This window comes from Camelus ferus, chromosome 15 (assembly GCF_009834535.1).
Source record: "Camelus ferus isolate YT-003-E chromosome 15, BCGSAC_Cfer_1.0, whole genome shotgun sequence".
NCBI classification, from domain to species: Eukaryota; Metazoa; Chordata; class Mammalia; order Artiodactyla; family Camelidae; genus Camelus; species Camelus ferus.
In genome coordinates this window covers 50,853,817-50,871,188 of record NC_045710.1, presented here as the reverse complement: position 1 = coordinate 50,871,188, position 17,372 = coordinate 50,853,817, and the positions used below count along the sequence as shown (strand labels likewise).

The 17,372-nt window shown below is 47.7% G+C and overlaps 1 long non-coding RNA gene and 1 other non-coding gene across 4 annotated transcripts in view; one reads left to right on the top strand and one right to left on the bottom strand.

Moving 5' to 3' along the window:
• The window catches only part of LOC106730700, a 67,909-nt gene extending 64,377 nt beyond the window's left edge, over positions 1 to 3,532 (top strand). Inside the window, exons 6-7 of one of the 3 annotated variants that reach the window (XR_004326401.1) lie at positions 316 to 514; positions 790 to 1,901. This is a non-coding gene — a long non-coding RNA (uncharacterized LOC106730700). Of the gene's footprint in view, positions 1 to 315; positions 1,915 to 3,234 lie in introns of those variants that run through there. The other 2 variants (XR_004326402.1, XR_004326399.1) reach the window with 2 other exon arrangements.
• Positions 3,533 to 13,467: 9,935 nt separating this feature from the next.
• Positions 13,468 to 13,539, bottom strand: TRNAV-UAC. The gene has a single exon. It is a non-coding gene; the product is annotated as a tRNA-Val (tRNA).
• Between the last annotated feature and the right edge of the window lie 3,833 nt (positions 13,540 to 17,372).

Here is a 17,372-nt window from a genome sequence, read left to right as displayed (position 1 = left end):
GAGTGGAGGCTTCTGGTGGAAATAACAAGTTAGTATTTGGATCTCTAGGCTGCCGCCTGTGGTGTTTTTCAGGGTGTGAAGGAGTTGGATAAAGCTGTGGACCTGGTTGTAGTGTGGATGTAGAGGGCAGAGGAGGGGCAAGATCACAGGCATCCATCTCTAAGAAGGCGTGCATCCACTTCTTACTCCCTCCCTAGAAACAGAGAAGCGCTTGTTCTCACGGAATAGCCCCCTCACTGAGGACCATTGGGAAATAAACTCAGTCTTCTCACTTGAAGATAAATAATAACTGTGGGTCACTTCCTTTTCTCACAGATCTCAGAGTTTTCCACATCTGCTGACGGAAGAGCTTAATCCTCCATCAGTATCCTCAGACAGCACATTCAGTTAGGGGCAGTGTCTTACCTTCCAGCATCCCTTCACCCCACCATGCTTCACACATACTCAGTCATCCATGGATGGCTTCTTGGACTCTGGCTTTCTTCATGCCCTGATGGCAACCAGTCACCCTTTGGTAAGAGTTCAAGCCATTCCAGTACCTCTCCCAGAGGCACTTGCATTTAGAACTTCAGGGGTAATAGAAATAATGGAAGATGTTGCATTGCTGAGGGAAGGCGATCCTGGAATGAATTACTCACTTGCTCATTCTAGAACATCCCTGTACAGTAGACCTTTCTGCATTGACAGAAATGTTCTCCTGTACTATACAATAGCCCCTAGCCCCGTGTGGCTAGTATAACTGAGGAGCTGTGTCTTTCATTTTAATTAAAGTTAAATTTACATTTACAGGAGACAGGCAGGCACTATTAGGTTGCATTCATTGGATTGGTGAGAGACCCCTGACCACCCACTTACTTGGCTGCTGCCCTACCACCGAGTGCCCCTCAGAGGTAACTTTAAAAATGAGTTTTTCCAAAGTCGTGGGAAAAGGACCTGGTGTGTGTGCCACCAGCACTTCTTCTGTTTTTGGTCTCTGCATCTTTTGCAGAGCTCCCAACAGCGCTGTTTTGGGACAGAGCAGCTGGAGGCTCCCAATCTCTGTGGTCCGGAGGGGCCACTGTGAGGAGGGCCCAGGGAAGAATTTGCCATTTTCAGTGGAAATAAGCGGCAGTTACTAATTACGATTTTGTACTTTCGATCTCGATTTGCTACACCTTTCTTTATAATAAGCAGTTACTTAAGAAATAAAGATATTTTAGTTAATCCATGAAACAGGTATGAAGAGGAACATTTTTAGAGGTGCAATTTCTTTGAAAAATGGGTGAAACTCTTGACCTTAACATACTAGGTATATTTGTAAATAAACTTATGACACAAATCCTTAATGCCTGCCTCTTCTCTGAAATATGGAATGGGATAAACAAACATGTGCTTATTACTTTTTTATTTGGGTAATATTCCAGTGTTAGTCTTTTGATTGAATATGTGTGTGACTTTAAAAAAAAAGGGCTACAAAATGGATCTTTGAAATCAAGTGGGCTTTCTCTTCCACCCCTCTAGCCTTGGCCCCTCAGGGTGCCTCCCCAGGAAAGCAGGTACCTGCGGCTGTCCCCCACAGGCCTCTCCCAGCGCTTGTTCACCCCCTCCTTCTTACCACAGGACACTGCCCCTGCCTTTCCTTCTGTTCTGCCGTCCCCTCTCCCTATTCCTGCTCGTGCCACAGCAAGCCCATTTCCTCCAAGAAGGCTTCCCAACTCCTGTCCCTTCCAGGTCAGGCCAGTTTTAGGGCCCTGAACAAATTCCATTTGGCTTCCCAGTTTAGGGTGGACGTGGCAGAGGTGGGTCTCAGCAAGATGTAGCTGCAGGATGTATGTGCAGTAGATCACTGCATTTCCAACTTCCTTGACCACCACTCCCAGTGAAAAATACATCTTAGGTTCCCAACTACCACACACACCTATATACAGATACAGAATACTGAAACAAAAGTTTTATAAAAATAACAGTCACTGTGTGTGATGCATTTGGATATTTTGTTATTTATTTATTTATTTATTTATTATTTATTTATTATTTATTTATTTATTTATTTAAACATTTTTTATTGATTTATAATCACTTTACAATGTTGTGTCAAATTCCAGTGTAGAGCACAATTTTTCAGTCATACATGGACATATATATGCTGATTGTCACATTTTTTCTCTGTGAGCTACCATAAGATCTTGTGTATATTTCCCTGTGCTATACAGTATAATCTTGTTTATCTATTTATTTTTTAAAGAAAAATGCTGTCTGTAACCCATTGAACTGATTTCACAACCGAGTCATGGGTCACAACTCACAGTGAGTGAAATCATTACTGCTCAGAGCAACTCCAAACAGCCAAGAGGCCCTGTTCAGATGTCGCCCTTTGGGTGCCTCGAGGGGCAGGCAGGTGATGGCCCCGGCAGCTGTGTGCTCCTGGTGGTGGTCCACTTGGTGGTGCTCTGCTCTCTCCCTGGAGTCTCCTTTCAGGGCCCTGGTTGGTTGTGCCATAAAGTAGCCATGGGCACAGGTGCTTTCTCAGTGCTGTGGAAGGAGGTTGAATTCTATAAAGCACTCCAGACACCCGATAAAGATGCCAGCTCAGTGTCAGGTGTCTCAGGGCTGTATTTGTCATCTCGTTTGATGAGGCTCCTCGTGGGGCTTACTGGTGCTGCTCACCTGGCAGGGCTACAAATAACAAAGTAAGGGCACAGCATGGAGCGCTTGCATCGTCACAGTGATAGAAACCTCTTACCGCCAGAAGGTGGATGGTAAGTGTATATAAGGAACATTTCAGGTGGGATTGAGTCTTGGAGCCCCGCTTCCCTTTGGAACTGGAATTTATTGAAAACAGAACCCGCAGCAATAGATACATTAAAACCCCTGCATTTAAGCTGGGTGTTTTATCCCTCTGAGGGCCTCAAACTGTTGATCCTTACTTAGCACGCTTTTCTAAGAAAAGTGGCTGATTTCTCAACCCAATGTAGAAGAAAAGAAAATGCCTGGAAGGAAGGCAGCAGTAGGTTTCTAGAGATAGACATGTAGATAACAGGAAAGTGAAAGCCATGGGGAAGGATAGAGAAACGATAAGAAGGAAATAGGATCACATGACTGTCTAGTTCCGGAGGGAATGCTCTGGATGATGACCGCTTCAGTGGGAAAAGAGTATTTTTAAAGGCATTAGGAGAACTGTGGCCCACGTTTTAGTAAAATTTCTCTTTAAAATGGTTAGAATAGTGTTCTGGCCATTGATGTTTTATTTTTCAGAAAGAATATTCGTGGGAACCAGTGACTGGGTGAGTCGGGTGCTGTTGACCTGCTCCCGATTAGGGCTAGTCCTGGGTGTGAGGCGTGCTGTAATCTTGGGTTCGCCGGGCGAGTCTTCCCTCATCTGCCTCATAGCCTGAAACCCCTCCATTACTGTTGCTGTCGGATTCCTTTGTTCACCAGTGTGAATTTGTGAGTAAATTCTTATCAGTCTGGAAGCATCTTGATAAAGGCTCCCGATGTTCTGAAGGTGGATGTAGAGAAAGGACTCTGAGCTGGATGCTCCCTGAGGATGGGGTGGGGTGGGCCCTGGATGGGGTGGCCTAAATGACCAGAGGTCAGGGCAAAGCTGCTGGGATTTGGGCTGAGGTAAGTTTTTAGGGGGCAGTGGGGAGGTGGGCTTGGAAGACAGATTCCAGCATTTACACTGCTTTGCCTGAAGATAATCCACTCACTGAGACAGGGCCAGGTCTCTGTTTCTTCTGTAGCCTGTCCCCTTATGGCTCACTGGCCACCTGGCCCCCAGGTCTGCTTCTGGGAGTCACTCTGGGTGACTGCAGGGGTGCTCCAATAAGTGAGGGGACCTCAAAGAAAGGCCAGGTATTTCTGAGACAAAGATTATTTATTCCACAGCATCTGAGAAAGCGAACATTAAGTAGAAGGCAGTGGGGTTGGAGATGTGTCACACCACCAGGAGGTTTCTGTATTAACAGTAGATTGTTACAAAGTATGCATGCATAGTACATTACAGTCCTATTACTGATATTTGCAAATGCTATTTGATTACAAAATGATGAAACTTTCTCCCAATGGGAAGAATAACAATAATAAAGTAAAATGACAGTATCAAAAGTCTTTGGAAAGATTTCAGGGGTTTGCAGAGCCATTCACTGATGTGTCCCCAAGGCCAGAAGTGGACTGCCGTTTGGCCTAATAGTGGTTCTAAGAAGCTGCCTAACGAAATTCTCTTTTTTTAAAGTAGGAATATAATGTGAAGGGTAGAGAAAAACCACTGAAGCTTAAGCACTCTAAATAGTAGACAGTAGATTCTGATGATGAAATCACAAATAATTTTAATAGGGAGAAGGGGCAGCACTAAAAGACAGATGAGCTTAGATTTTCAACAAACCTACGGTTTTTTCACGTGTACGTGATACCTGATGTGTGATACACCCATGTCAGAACGTCCAGAAGGACCAAAGTCCAGACTTAGTGGTGCTTGTAAAGGAATCCCAGCCAGCACGAAGTCTGCTTGTCTGCTTCCTTATTGGAGTTAAGAAGAGGAACAAGGCAAAGACAGGCCCTCTGCTAGTGGGAAGCACCAAGTGTTCATGTCAAGAGAGAAAGAAAAAGTGCCCAATTCCAGTTGTTTCCAACTTTGCCTCCTTGAGAACAGTCCTCAAACTGGAGGGGAATAGTAACAAACGTCAGATGGAATGAAATGAGGCTCCCAACAGTAGAGATGTTAGTGGAACCCCCTTCCCGGGGCACAGTCTACCTGTCCTCTCCCCAAAAATGGTCATCTAGGCTGACTCACGTCCCTGAATCAGCATTTCCAGGGAGAGGTGATTGAACCTGAGACAAATCCATTTATTATTAGTCCTAGATTTAAACAGAGATGAGGAAATTGAAACCTGTCTTGTTCATCAACTTTTAAGTTTTAAATCATGAAGACCCAAAAGGTAGGCTGAAGATGACACAGCTCTGGGAGGGACAAGTAAATGGCTTTGGGGTGATAAAGTCAGGATTCAAAACATCCTTGTTCGAATATATGTATGTATATGCACGACTGGGACATTGTGCTGTACAACAGAAATTGACACATTGTAATTGAACTTCAATTTTAAAAAAACAACAAAAAAGCCCAAAATAAAAAACAAACAAAAAACAATCTTGTCAAGGTGAAAAAAGAGGAGGGGATTTTACAAGGGAAAATGTAATATTTTATACTTAGGTTAAACGAATTTCATCATCCAAGTCCATAATGGGGATGCCTGAGATGGGCTTGTGGAGGGGCCCAAGGAGGCTGGTTTTCCACAGGCTTCGTGTAGACCAGGAGTGTGGGGCTCAGGAGAGCCCAGCCACACAGCAGAGGTGCAGACCCAGGACAACGGAGGGGGTGCAGCCCACTTCCACTCTCTGCTCCTCAGAACGCGTGGATGTCCAGCATGAGGTGCAGGCTCCTGGAGATTAGCCAAGAAGGAAATGTCCAGGTGGGCCATCAGGAAGGAGGCGGTCTGGGGACAGAGGAGCGGGTGATGAGGCAGGGACTGTCGGCGTGGAGAAGAGAGGTGAGTCCAGATTCCTGAAGAGCTGCCTGAGCATGAAGGGGACAATTCTGTGTATCCAGCGGGTAGGCCAAGTTAGAGGGAAGCAGGCCTGGGTCTTTCTGAGGAAGATGCCCTGTGCCTTCCCTGTCAGTGGAAGGTTTGTACAGCCGTGGGATGGCCTCCTGGCCAGAGACATCTCCAAGCGGACTGCAGGGCCTGCCCAGGAAGGAGGCCTGAGGACTCGAAAGTTCCTTCCCGAGATGTTTCTCTTGCCATGGATGAGGAGTCCACAGAGAGGTAAGCACCTCGGCCCAAGCACTTTGGAGTAAGTAGCTGTACACGGGCAAACTGAGGCACTGGGTTTAAGTCCTGCTTCTGTCACTTTGTGTGTGACCTTTGGCAAGTTACTCTCCGCACCTTGGTCCCTTCATTAAAAATATGGATTATGGCGATAGTACACATCTGCTAGGACTTTTGTGAGGTTTAAGCGAGTTAAAGCAAGACACTCAGAACTATGCTACACCATGGTAAGGCCGTGTACTAGGTAGCTTCTGTGATTGTCATCCCCCCCCACCCCTGTGCTGTCGTTACCATCACCATCACCGATTGGTCACACAGGTACTGATCTCTGTGTGCCAGGGGAGTAGAGATGATTAGGTTGAATCCCTGCCTTCAAGAAGTCAAAGCCCAGTGTGGAAAGTGGATAACTGTCACATGTGGACGTGGGGTTTAGGGTAAGGTAGGGCATGGTCCTTGGGGAAGGGGTTGAGGGGCAGCAGACCGAGCCTGTCTTCTTCTGAAACCAGTTCCTGAAACCATGACTTGGCTCTGAAAAACTTTCAGGCATCCCAGGGCTGCTGTCTTGTCAGTCCGTGCTCTCCCTGGCTGTTTGTTCTGGGTGTGGCTGTGCACGAGGTGCCCCTTCTGCACCCAGATCGAGCACTGGGACTGGCCAGGCTGGCATGGCAGGTCCAAGGGTGTAGAGGTGCCCCAGGGCCTCTTGGGCACAGCTGAGGCCCACAGACCCCATTCCTGTGCTTTAGGGCCCCAAACATTAAAGCTCCCTGTGCACCTGGCACTGCTGGGCGTCCTCTTGCAGTACTGTGGCACATCACATCCCAGGAGACGGGTGGTGTCAGTCATCCCCATTTTACAGCTCAGTAAACAGACTGAGATGTTAAGTGTCTTACAAAGGGCAGAGCCAGGACTTGGAGCTAAGGTTTCTAAAGCCAAAATTGGGTGCTGTTTCCATACCCCACCCTGGCCAAGATGAGAGGTGACTCAGCTGAGAACCCTGCCCTCGGGAGGAGATGGAGCCAGAGATCTGATAACTGACCACCCCGGCACAGGGAAAGGGCCAGAAGGGCTCTGAGAGCCCCACCCTTCCAGGGCTGTCTCCTGCTCCCCAGATCCCTGCCTACTCATGGGATCCCTCTCACAAAGCCAGTGCCTGCCTGTGGAGCGCTCAGGGGACTCCTCCTGCACAGTGGTCCCTGCCTGCTCACTCTTCATGGGAACATCTCTGCACCAGTGGTCATTTAGAGAGGGAAGGCAGTGGTTTAGGAAAAGACATGCTTTAAAGCAGTGGTGGCCTTTTCTTTTCCCTAAAGACCATTTTTTTTAAAAGGACAGTTTTATTTTCACAACAAAATTAAGAGGAAAGAACAGAGATTTCCTGTTTTACCCCCTCCCCCAACACATGCATAGCCTCCCTCATCATCAGCATCCCCCATTGGATCTGTAACTGTTATAACTGATGCCCCCCCCCCTTTTTTTTTGCCCCAGAGTTTTACCTGAACATGCTTAAAACTGAAAACAGATACAAGGAGCTATTCAGTGTGAAGAGAATGGGGGGGAACCTGAGCGTGGGGTCCTGTCTCTTGTCCCTCTCCCGCCCCCCCACCCAGGTTCTGGGGAACCTGGATGGAGTTTATTTTATGACCCTTGCTCCGAGGTGGGGGAGTTAACGCCACTCTTTGTTAATGAGTCCTTCTCCAGATTGTGTCTCTAGAACTTAAGTTCCATGTGGCAGGTTTAAAAAAAAAATTACGGTAAAACATACATAACATAAAAGTTATCATTTTACCCATTTTTGAGCATACAATTCAGTGGCAGTAAGTGCATTCACGTTCTGCAACTCTCACCACCATCCATTTCCTGAACTTTTTCATCATCCCAAACTGAATCTCTGTACCCATTAAACAGCAACTCCCCATCTTCCCTCCCCGCAGACCCTGGCAACTACCATTCTGCTTTGTCTCTATGAATTTGTCTCTTCCAGGTACCTCATAAGTAGAATCATGTAGTATTTGTCTCTTTGTGTCTGGCTAATTACATTTAGTATAATGGCTTCAGGGTTCATCCATGTGGTAGCTTGTATCAGAATTTCCTTCCTTTTATGGTTGAATAATACTCCTTTGTATGTATATCCCACATAATTCTATGTTTAACTCTTAAAGGAATTGTCATACCATTTTCCACAAAGGATGCACCATTTTACATTCCCACCAACAATGTACAGGGGTTCCAGTTTATCCATAGCCTTGCCATTGTGACAGGGATTTTTTAGTATCTTATTCATGACTGTGTCCCTAGAGACTAGGACAGTGCCCAGCATGCAGTAGGCACTTAATAAATACTTGTTGGGTCGGATGAGAGGCTTTGGTCTCTAGGCAGCTGTACCAGGGAGTCCATGTACCTGTCAACAGAACCTTCCCCTTCTAGTACCTGCTCGGCTCTAAGAGAATCGCCCTTTTGATGGGGTAAGTGATATGTAGAGGGGCCCACTGGTGTCAAGATCTGCGTTAAAGAGGAAATGGCAGCACTGTGGAAGGCAGGGAATCGAACATGCTGGCTAGTAGCATGGGACTGTTACTTAAATTGTGGGTCTCCACCCATTTGTGGCCCATGAAACCAATTTTTAGTGGTGAAAAGCATTTAAGAAAAATGAAATAGAGCACAAATGCCAGGGCATAGCATATGGAAGAAAGAGTATCATTTTGTGAAGCTTTTGCTTTTTGTGTGATGTTTTTGTACGTGTGTGATGGGTCACAAAGAGTTTGAAAAACACTTGCGTAGGGTGCGCAGCCTCTGCCTGAACAATTCTCATAACAGAAAGCTTACCACCTCACAAGGAAGCCCGCGCTGCTTGGGGTTCTGCTGTAACGCTGGAACATCCCTTTCTTAATGAGAAGAAACCATTCAGTATGTAAGATCTTTGCTTGGAGGCCCAACTATGTGCTAGGACCTGTAATAAGCATTGTTAGCTAAACTGCCCCCACTGCCACCTCTCCCGGGCCACAGTGGAGTTACCCGTGTTGGAAGCAGCCCAGCTGTGACTCCTGCCTGCAGGGCAGTGCCTTCTGCACTGTGTCTTTTGATTGGGATTCATATCAAACACACTATTTTTCTCCAGGGAAGGCATCTGCATATGGGGACATCTGTGTCCCATTTGACAGGCAGGCAGTACTCCTTGGTTCCAGTCTCCACAGGTCTGGTCTAGAATGGCTGCTTCCTTCTCTGAGGTGTCCCCTGGGCTCCCCACATCTAATTTACTGCATGCCGCATAGTCTGCATTTTAAGTCTGGCCACGCCACACTTCCCCTCCAAGTCTGATGAAAATTCCGTCCAGCATTATTGTGTGATGCTGAGGCAGATGTGGAGAAACAAATGTACTTACAGATTTATATTTCTTCTTTCTTCGTGACTCCTGGGGTTAGTGTTACTAGCCGAGCCATGCCCAGACCTGGGTTCAGTGTCCTCCCAGCTTTCCTGCATCTCCTCTGCCACAGCCTTGTAACACAGGTCTCATTGCTGAATTGTCTCCTCTTAGCTCTCAGGGCAGGAACTGTTGCATTCATCTTTCTGTCCTCAGGCTGGCACATGAAGTTTGTGCTCCATATGTTATTTGCTGAGTGGACGGAGGTGTGAATTTTAAACTTCTTGAAAGTGGAAACTGAATCTTTCCCTTTATCAATTCCGCATCTCAGCCCAGCCCAGAGCTAAGCCCACAATAAAGCTGGTAGGTTGGACAATTGATAGGAGTGCTAGAGAGTTAATGGGAAAAGTTTCCCAGGTCAAACTGGATTTTGATTCTCAAGGAAATAAAGAAACCCAAAGGCTAGACTCTTCCAAATACCTGGAGTGCCTGTCAGTAGAGGGCAGGCCCTATCACATGTGAGCCGTGATCCTGGGCAACGGGAAGGTGGTGCCGTGACATGGGAAGAGCTGGGTAATAAAATGAGAAGGGCTTTGTGTGGACCAGTGGCGTTCAAGTGCCAGGAACTGAAGAGTCTGGTTAACTCAGCTCTCTAACCCCCAATGTCCAAAACTGGGCGGACAGAGAGGGAATAAAGGAAGGAGAGGGAGGGAGAGAGAGACCTTAGGCTTGGAAGCTAGATCAAACTAGACCTGAATCCCCTTTCCATCTCTTTTAATTATGGAATTCTAGACATGGTATTAATCTCTCTGAATCCTAGTTTCTGCATCTGTGGAATGAGAATTAGGTAATACACGTGACAGGCTGCACACTGTTCTTGGCACACGGTAGGTGCTCAGTAAATAATGGGAATGATTAATACCATTGCCTCATGTTTGGCATGGGCTGAGATGTGGAGTTGATAAGAAAGGAAAAGATTCAGAGTAGGTCCAGCCAACATAAGCCCCAAAAGGTTATCTATTAGAAGAATCCTAGCTCACAGCCTTGAAGAAAGGCTTGGCTCTGAGGCCTCAGGAAGGCCAGGGAAGTTGGGCCCAGCTTTCAGGGACAGGAAGGCTGCCTTTGGGCAGAGGTGGTGCCAGCCTCCTCGTGTGATCACCAGACAGAGTCCTAATGGCAGGTCTGGATCCTGGGCTGACAGTCCCACTAGGAATCAAGGGAGGTGAAGGTCTCCCTCAGAAAAATAAGGTGCTGTGTCCAGGTGAAGAGAGAGGGGATTGCCAGACAGGCAGGACTGTTGACCATTACACACAAGGATCCCGCCCACCCCTGCCTCCTACCTGAACCCTGGTGCTCAGTTAGGCCCCCTTGGTGAGCTCTCACGTGCAGAACTATGTAACTGCCGCTTCCACTCTCTGAAATTCCTCCACCAGTTTTTAATTTCAACACATTGTCTGCCCAGCCCACCCCAGCCTGGCCCTGAGCAGGAGGGTGGCATCTTTACTCAAAGGGCTGCCCTGCTCCAGGACCTCCTGTCTCCTCCTCGTTCCTCCCTGAGCGTCCCAGGCCCACCTCCTCACCTACTCGTTACAAAGTTCTGTACATCCTGCAGAAAAGAACCTCCGGCCGGTTTTTAATTTTTCATTTGCTTCTTCCTAGTTTTACATTTTTGGAACTGAGTTGTCTTTAGACTTTGCTCTTGGTCCCGTCCTGCAGGAGATATGTTTTTATGAGGCTGCTTGGAGACCTTGGGTTTCCAGCAGAACAAGAGGCTCAGCCAGGACAAACCACGAACACAGGTATTGAGGTGGCTGAGTGTCCTTGAAGCCGAGCCCTCCGCGGGGCTGGGGGGGGGGGGGCAGTTGGAGGAGGGACACATCGCTGGCTTTGCCAGCCCCTGTTGCTCCCCTTCTCCCTTTTCTGATCCCAGTAGTCTAGGGCAGCAATGTCATCACGCAGGATGTCTTAAGAGGCCTCCAGGCCTGAGATTTCATGGTGAGTGGCCTCAGGCCCGGTTAGGTTGAAAAGCAGACCTGCCTTCTCAGGACCAGGAAGGAAGTCAGTGTATGTGCCTTGATGTCCTTGTCCTCCCTCCGTCCCTGGGGGTTCCTGACGCCAGTGCCCTCACGCCCCATTGAGGCTGGTCCATTCCAGGAGGCACTGCTTGCTGTGAACCCTCCCCTTCCCTCTGCCTTTGGTAAAGTTCTCTCTCCTGTCTCCTTCCCTTTCAGTCAGCTTTATGTCCGGAAGCTCTGATCAGTTAATTCACACACACACGGTACATTTAAAATCCCAGAAAACTATTTTATAGGGGAGATTTAATGGAGTGTCAGTTGCAAAGGGTAACTCTAAGGATTAGCTCCTCATTGTGGGGCCTCTGGCTGGTTGGGGTAGCTCTAGAGCTGGAGGGAGGGGAAGAGGGAAGGAGGGTGAAGGAAGGAAGGCAGGCAGGAAAGAGGGAAGGACCACTGACTGGTGGGAAGGAAGGAACTGATGGGGAGCGATTTCTGGTCACAGTCACCTTCTCAGGATTCTATCTGCCCTGTAAACAGATGGCTGCCTGCTCTGCATACAAAAGTCTGGCTTTGCTGGGGGCAGCTGGATTCTATCGGCCTGAGCATCATTTAAAAGTAAAGAAAACAACATTTTAAAAGGGAACTATGAGAAGCAGTGAAATGTGGCATTTGGGTAGGGGAATTTTTTTCCTTTCTCTTTCTTTTTCTTTTCTTTTCTTTTCTTTTTTTGAGATATAATAAGCCACAAACTTCACCCTTCAAAGTGTCTAATTCAGTGGTTTTTAGGCTATTCATAACGCTATGCAACCATCATCACTATCTAATTCCAAAACATCTTTAGCACCCCAGCCCATCAGCAGTCGCTCACTATGCCCCAGCCCCTGGCAGCCGCTAATCTACTTTCTGTCTCTAGGGATGTACTTATTCTCAGCACTTTATATGAACAGAATCTTACCATGTGTCCTTTGAGGTCTGGTGTCTTTCACTTAACATAATGTTTTCATGGTTCATGGTGTAGCGCACATTAATACTTCATTCTTATTTATTGCAGAATAATATTCCATTGGATAAATATACCACATGTCATTTATCATGCTAGAGATGTGGATTGTGTCCATTTGGGGGCCATTGTAAATAATATTGCTCTGAACATTCACATGCAAGTTTTTTTTGCAGACATATGTTTTCAGTTCTCTTGAGTGTGTACCTCATAGTGGAATTGCTGGGTCATACGGTAATTCTGTGTTTAAATTTTTGAGGAACTGCCATGGGTTGGGGATTTTTCATACCTTTTTCCCCCCTGATTATAAATATAACATATGTTCATTGTAGAAAATTTACAAGATATATAAATGTATTAAGAAGAAAATAACGATTCACTCTAATTATATGACTCAGTAGTGACTACTTTTAGTATATTGGTGTATTTTCTTCTTGTCTTGCTTATGTTCGTTGTTTTAAAAATTATATTGGCTTAAAATGTATAGTTTTGTGTCCTAATTCTTTCCCTTCACCTTCTATTGTAAGCATTTTCCATGTCAATACATATTACTGTAATGTGAGTCTTTCTGACCACATTCTGTCATCGTTGGCTACACCATAACTTCTTTAATCAACGTGCTGTTCTTGAACATGTAGATAATTGCCACAGTCCTGTGATCACCACAAGTGGTGCAATATCCTTGTGCATAAATGTCCATCTACATCTCTGATAAGTTTTGAAATAAAATCTTAGAAGTGAAATTCTGGGTAAAAGAAATTCTGGGTGAAACATGAAAAAAAAGCTTTCATTTTGAAGTGATTTTAGATTTGCAGAAAAGTGAAGATAGAACAGCGAGTTTCCATACACCCTTCACCCAGCTTCCTCTGCTGTTGGTGTCTTACCCACCAGAGTGTATTTGTCAAAACTAATTTAACTAATTTAGGTATGCAGTTACCTAAACTCCAGACTTTATTTGGCTTTCTCCAGTTTTCTGTCTGTTTTCCGTGCTGTGGAAAATTTAAGATACCATGTTGTATTTAGGAAGTGAATACTTGTAAGGCTTTTGGGGTGTGGGGGGTGTGTGTGTGTGTGTGTAGAAAAGTTGTATCAGTTTACGTTCACACCAATAACATGGATGGAAGAAGACTTTGCCAACCTAATAGACATAACAGCAAAAACAGTAACGTGAATTCAGCAGGCATTTCTCCTTCCCTCCCTTCCTCCTTCCTTTCTTTCTTTCCTTTCTTTCTTGCTTGCTTTCTTGCTTGCTTGCTTTCTTGCTTTCTTTTCTTTCCTTTCTTTCTTAAACGAAAGTACTGAAGATTGAACCCAGGACCTCGTGCATGTAAAGCATGAACTCTACCACTGAGCTATACCCTCCCCACTAGCAGGCATTTATTTGCTAGTGTGTTTACAGATTTTCTCATGTTTGGCGGCCAGTTGTACTTTTTGTTTTGGTTTCCCAATCAGCAATAGGGGTTTTTGTTAATGTCTAGGCCCTTAGCTTCCATCCAAGTTGACATACTACCAGGTCAGGTGAGTGTCTAGAAAGTCATCATTGCATCCTGCCAGGTCACTAAGGCAGGGGCCTCCAGGAAGGGCAGGCCTGCCCAGATGCTCCCTGCAAGCCTGCTTCTCCCTCGGAGGTCTGGCCTGGGCTGTGGGACCCTAGTAACAATGAAGTGTGCTCTCTGAGAGCAGGCTCAGCTGGCAGCAAGGGGTCAGCTGCGTACAGAGACCAGTGCAGGGTGGGCAGTGACAGGTTGTAAAGAGCACTGTCTTGGAGTCAGGAGAACTGAGGCTTCTTCCTACTCTTACTATTTAATGTGAACTTGAGCAAATCCGGTCCATTTTATAGAGCTCTGTTTTTTTCATCTGGTTAACAGGCGGAATCTCAGGGGCTGAATGGACGATTGTGAAAGCACTTTGTAAAGCCCTGTACAAACGAGTGATATGGTCAGAGGGAACCATGTCGCAAAGGGGAAGGAGCAGTGACTTGTGTGGACAGTATGACTCTCCATCCAACACCCTCCTGAGATCAGCTCAGTTCCAACCCTTAGCTCCCATCTGGCCAGCCAGGAAGGAAATTCCATCTTGGTCATTAAAGGCCTCCTCCTGGTAAGGGTCACCCCAGAACCCAGGAGGCTCATGGTGCTGCCCAGGAAAGGGGCTTCTATGAGCTGTCCACTTGCATGGGCCCTGTGCTCTGATTCTGCCTCCAGGCCGCAGTTGAGACTTCTGTGCCCAGTGCTGGCTTCGTCTGGTCCTGAAGCTCAAAGAGGACAGATCCAAGACCCTCTTGGGATAGGAAGGGAAAGGAAGAACGCAGCTATCTAAACACAGGTTAATACCTGAGAAAATAATCTGGCCACACTGAGAAGAAATTAGAAGTTATTATGTCCTCTTGTCCAAATACTGTTACAAACTTACAGTGTGACCTCTAGCATGTCACTCATTGTCTCTGAGACTGTTTCCTTAGCTGTGCACTAAGGGGGTGGGTTTCATAACCTCTTCAGCAGCCCACGGGCACTCCCCATCCTAGAGCCTGCCCCTCCTTGGGGCAGCAAGGTGTTCCTGGCCTTTCCCGTCCCGGGCACGTGACCTGACCAGGCCCGCTTCAGCAGCGTGGCTGGCAGACTGTCCCTGAGGCCTGCTGTTGCTCTGATCTGTGAGAGTTCGCAGCTCTGTGTAATCATCACCATAAATACGAGCTAGCTCTGGGTTGCCCAGTGCTCTCGGTACATTATTTCATTTAATTTGCATAACCGCTTGTTGAGATGGTCCTGTTTTTCATTTTATAAGAGAGGAAACAGAGGCCAGGTAGCTTTCCCACAGCCTGCGTGGTGGGTGAGGGGCGGAGCTGGTCTCCCCACCCCCCCCATGCTGAGCTTTCCAGCCACTGGGTTGTCTCCCCTCCGGGGCAGAGGGAACCTGGGAACAGAACGTCCTGGGATGCACGTGTGGCCATGCCCAGAACTAGTCTGGGAAGACCCTCCCTGAGGAGACTCTGAGGTCCTCACGTCCCCCTGAGTCCTGAAGAGATGGGTAGAGGGTATTGGGAGGGGCATGAGACTCCCTGAGGATGAAGCTTCTCCGAGGGCAACAGCAGGCATCTCTCAGAGTTCTGGGGTCTCTGCCGGGACAGAAGGCCCAGGACCCCGCGTGCACGCCCGTCCTCCAGAGGGCTGTCCTTTCTCCACCTGTGTTCATGCACGGGTGGTCCGAGAGTACGTCACCCACCTCCTCCCTGGCCTCGGCTAGGGCAATGTCTGGGTTTGCATCCAGTCACTGGGCAGACACATGTCACTGTCATCATGCACCCACAAGGGCAGGGCCTACATCCAGGGCTCACCGCCTGGAGGCAGGCCTAAGGCAGCCTGGAGTGGTGCCATGACACAGCAAGCCCCCGCTAGTGATTCTGTCACATGGGTCCCTCCACTGCCCCCACAGAGTTACTTCTGCTAATTTCCACCCCCAACCCTGCTTCACCCCCTGGGCTGAAAAATTCGTTGTTGAAAAAGAAAATCTCTAAGACCTTCTGATCCTCCGAGGATGCATTCTGTCCAACTTCCTGATGAAACTTGTTGGGAAATGGTACCTTATTTATCCAAATCTTAAGTCAGGTTTGGGGTTATGTTGACTCAGAATCATGCTGGGCCATTTCTTTCCATTTGTACTCATTAAGCCCTTCCTAGGCAGTTCTGGGCGAGGTACTGTGAGTGCAGTAGGAGCTCTAGAGGCCAGCCTTCATTTTACAGGTGGAGAGACATACAGAGTTGCCCAGAGATACTAAGGAGCTCACCCAAGGTCACACAGCGACTTAGGGGCCGTCATGGGTTTGGAACTTGAGGTTCCTGCCTTTCGGCTGTGTGATCTTTTGACAGCATCTTGCACAACTTCCAGTGTGGACAGAGGAGCAGGAATGGCAGCCCTGGGACAATTGCAGAACTCTCAGAGGGGAGCAGAGTTCCCCTTGTTGGTGATTTCCCACCCACAGTGGGTTTGTTGCCAGTGTCTTTACGTTGTTTACTTATGTACACTTGTCTGGGGATTGTCATTTTCTTTTGAGACACTGGGAAATCCCGTAATTGAAAAAAACAAAAAATCAGTGAGGGGGAAGGTATGGCTCAAGTGGTAGAGCGTATGCTTGGCACCCAAGAGGTCCTGGGTTCAATCCCCAGTACCTCCTCCAAGCAGAAATCAATGAAGAAACCTGATTACCTCCCCCTCATAAAAAAAAAATCAGTGAAATTGAATTCCTACCTTTTTGCCCAGTTTGTGCTTCTTCAGCGTGCGTGTGTTTCCTACCCTAGCACTTTCTGTGTCCAGACAATTTCACATAGATTGATATGGGTGAGGGCTCTCTGTGTGTGCTTTGCACGGGGTGCAGGGACAGAGGCAGAGCATGGTGGGAATGAAGCGTGGGGAAGGGGCAGCTGGCGCCCGGGTGGAAAGGAGGCAACAGGCCGTCTCATTGACGGGGACGCTCTGAACCGGCAGGGAGGAGGAGGGCTGCCGTGCTTGTCCATTGGTGGGGTGAGTACGGGTCTCCCGACAAAGGGAAAGAGGCTGGTAAAGGGCTTTCTCACCCTAGAAATGTTCAGGTTTTGAAGGCTCTTGACTCAGTGTCAATATCATCCTTTTATTCACTCAAATAATTCTGGAGGGCATTCAACAAATAATGATCTAAAATCACCTCTGGGCGAAGCCCTGGTGTCACGTTCCAAGAAGGTTGTGCCTTAGTTCTCTTCTGTCCTCGCTTGGAGAGAATCAGTCTCCTCTGGGCCCCATGGCCTGCCTGATCCTACTCAGCCTCAAGGGCTTTGGAGTGACTCCTGGCTGGGCCTGGGCCTCCGCGGGTCGGGTTTGGGGTGAAGGCTGCATCACCGAGGTCAGGCTGGAGGGAGTGAGGTGCTGGGGGCTGGGCCTGCTTCCAAGGAGAAGCACCACTGCAGCTCCTCTGGGAGCAGGGTTTGGAGGATCGTGGGTTTCCACCCCTCCCTGACTTACACCAGACTTTTTGTCAGAGAAGATGAAAACAACCAGGCCCACCATCTAGAAATGAAACCAGATTTGGATCTCCTGAGAGATCAGAACAGTGTAAAATGAAAGGCAGGGGACCTTGGCACAGGCTGGGGTGCCCGCCTCAGAGGTCACCATCCTGAATTGGGCCTCCCCGGGCCACACAGTGGAGAGAGACAGGCCAGGCAGAG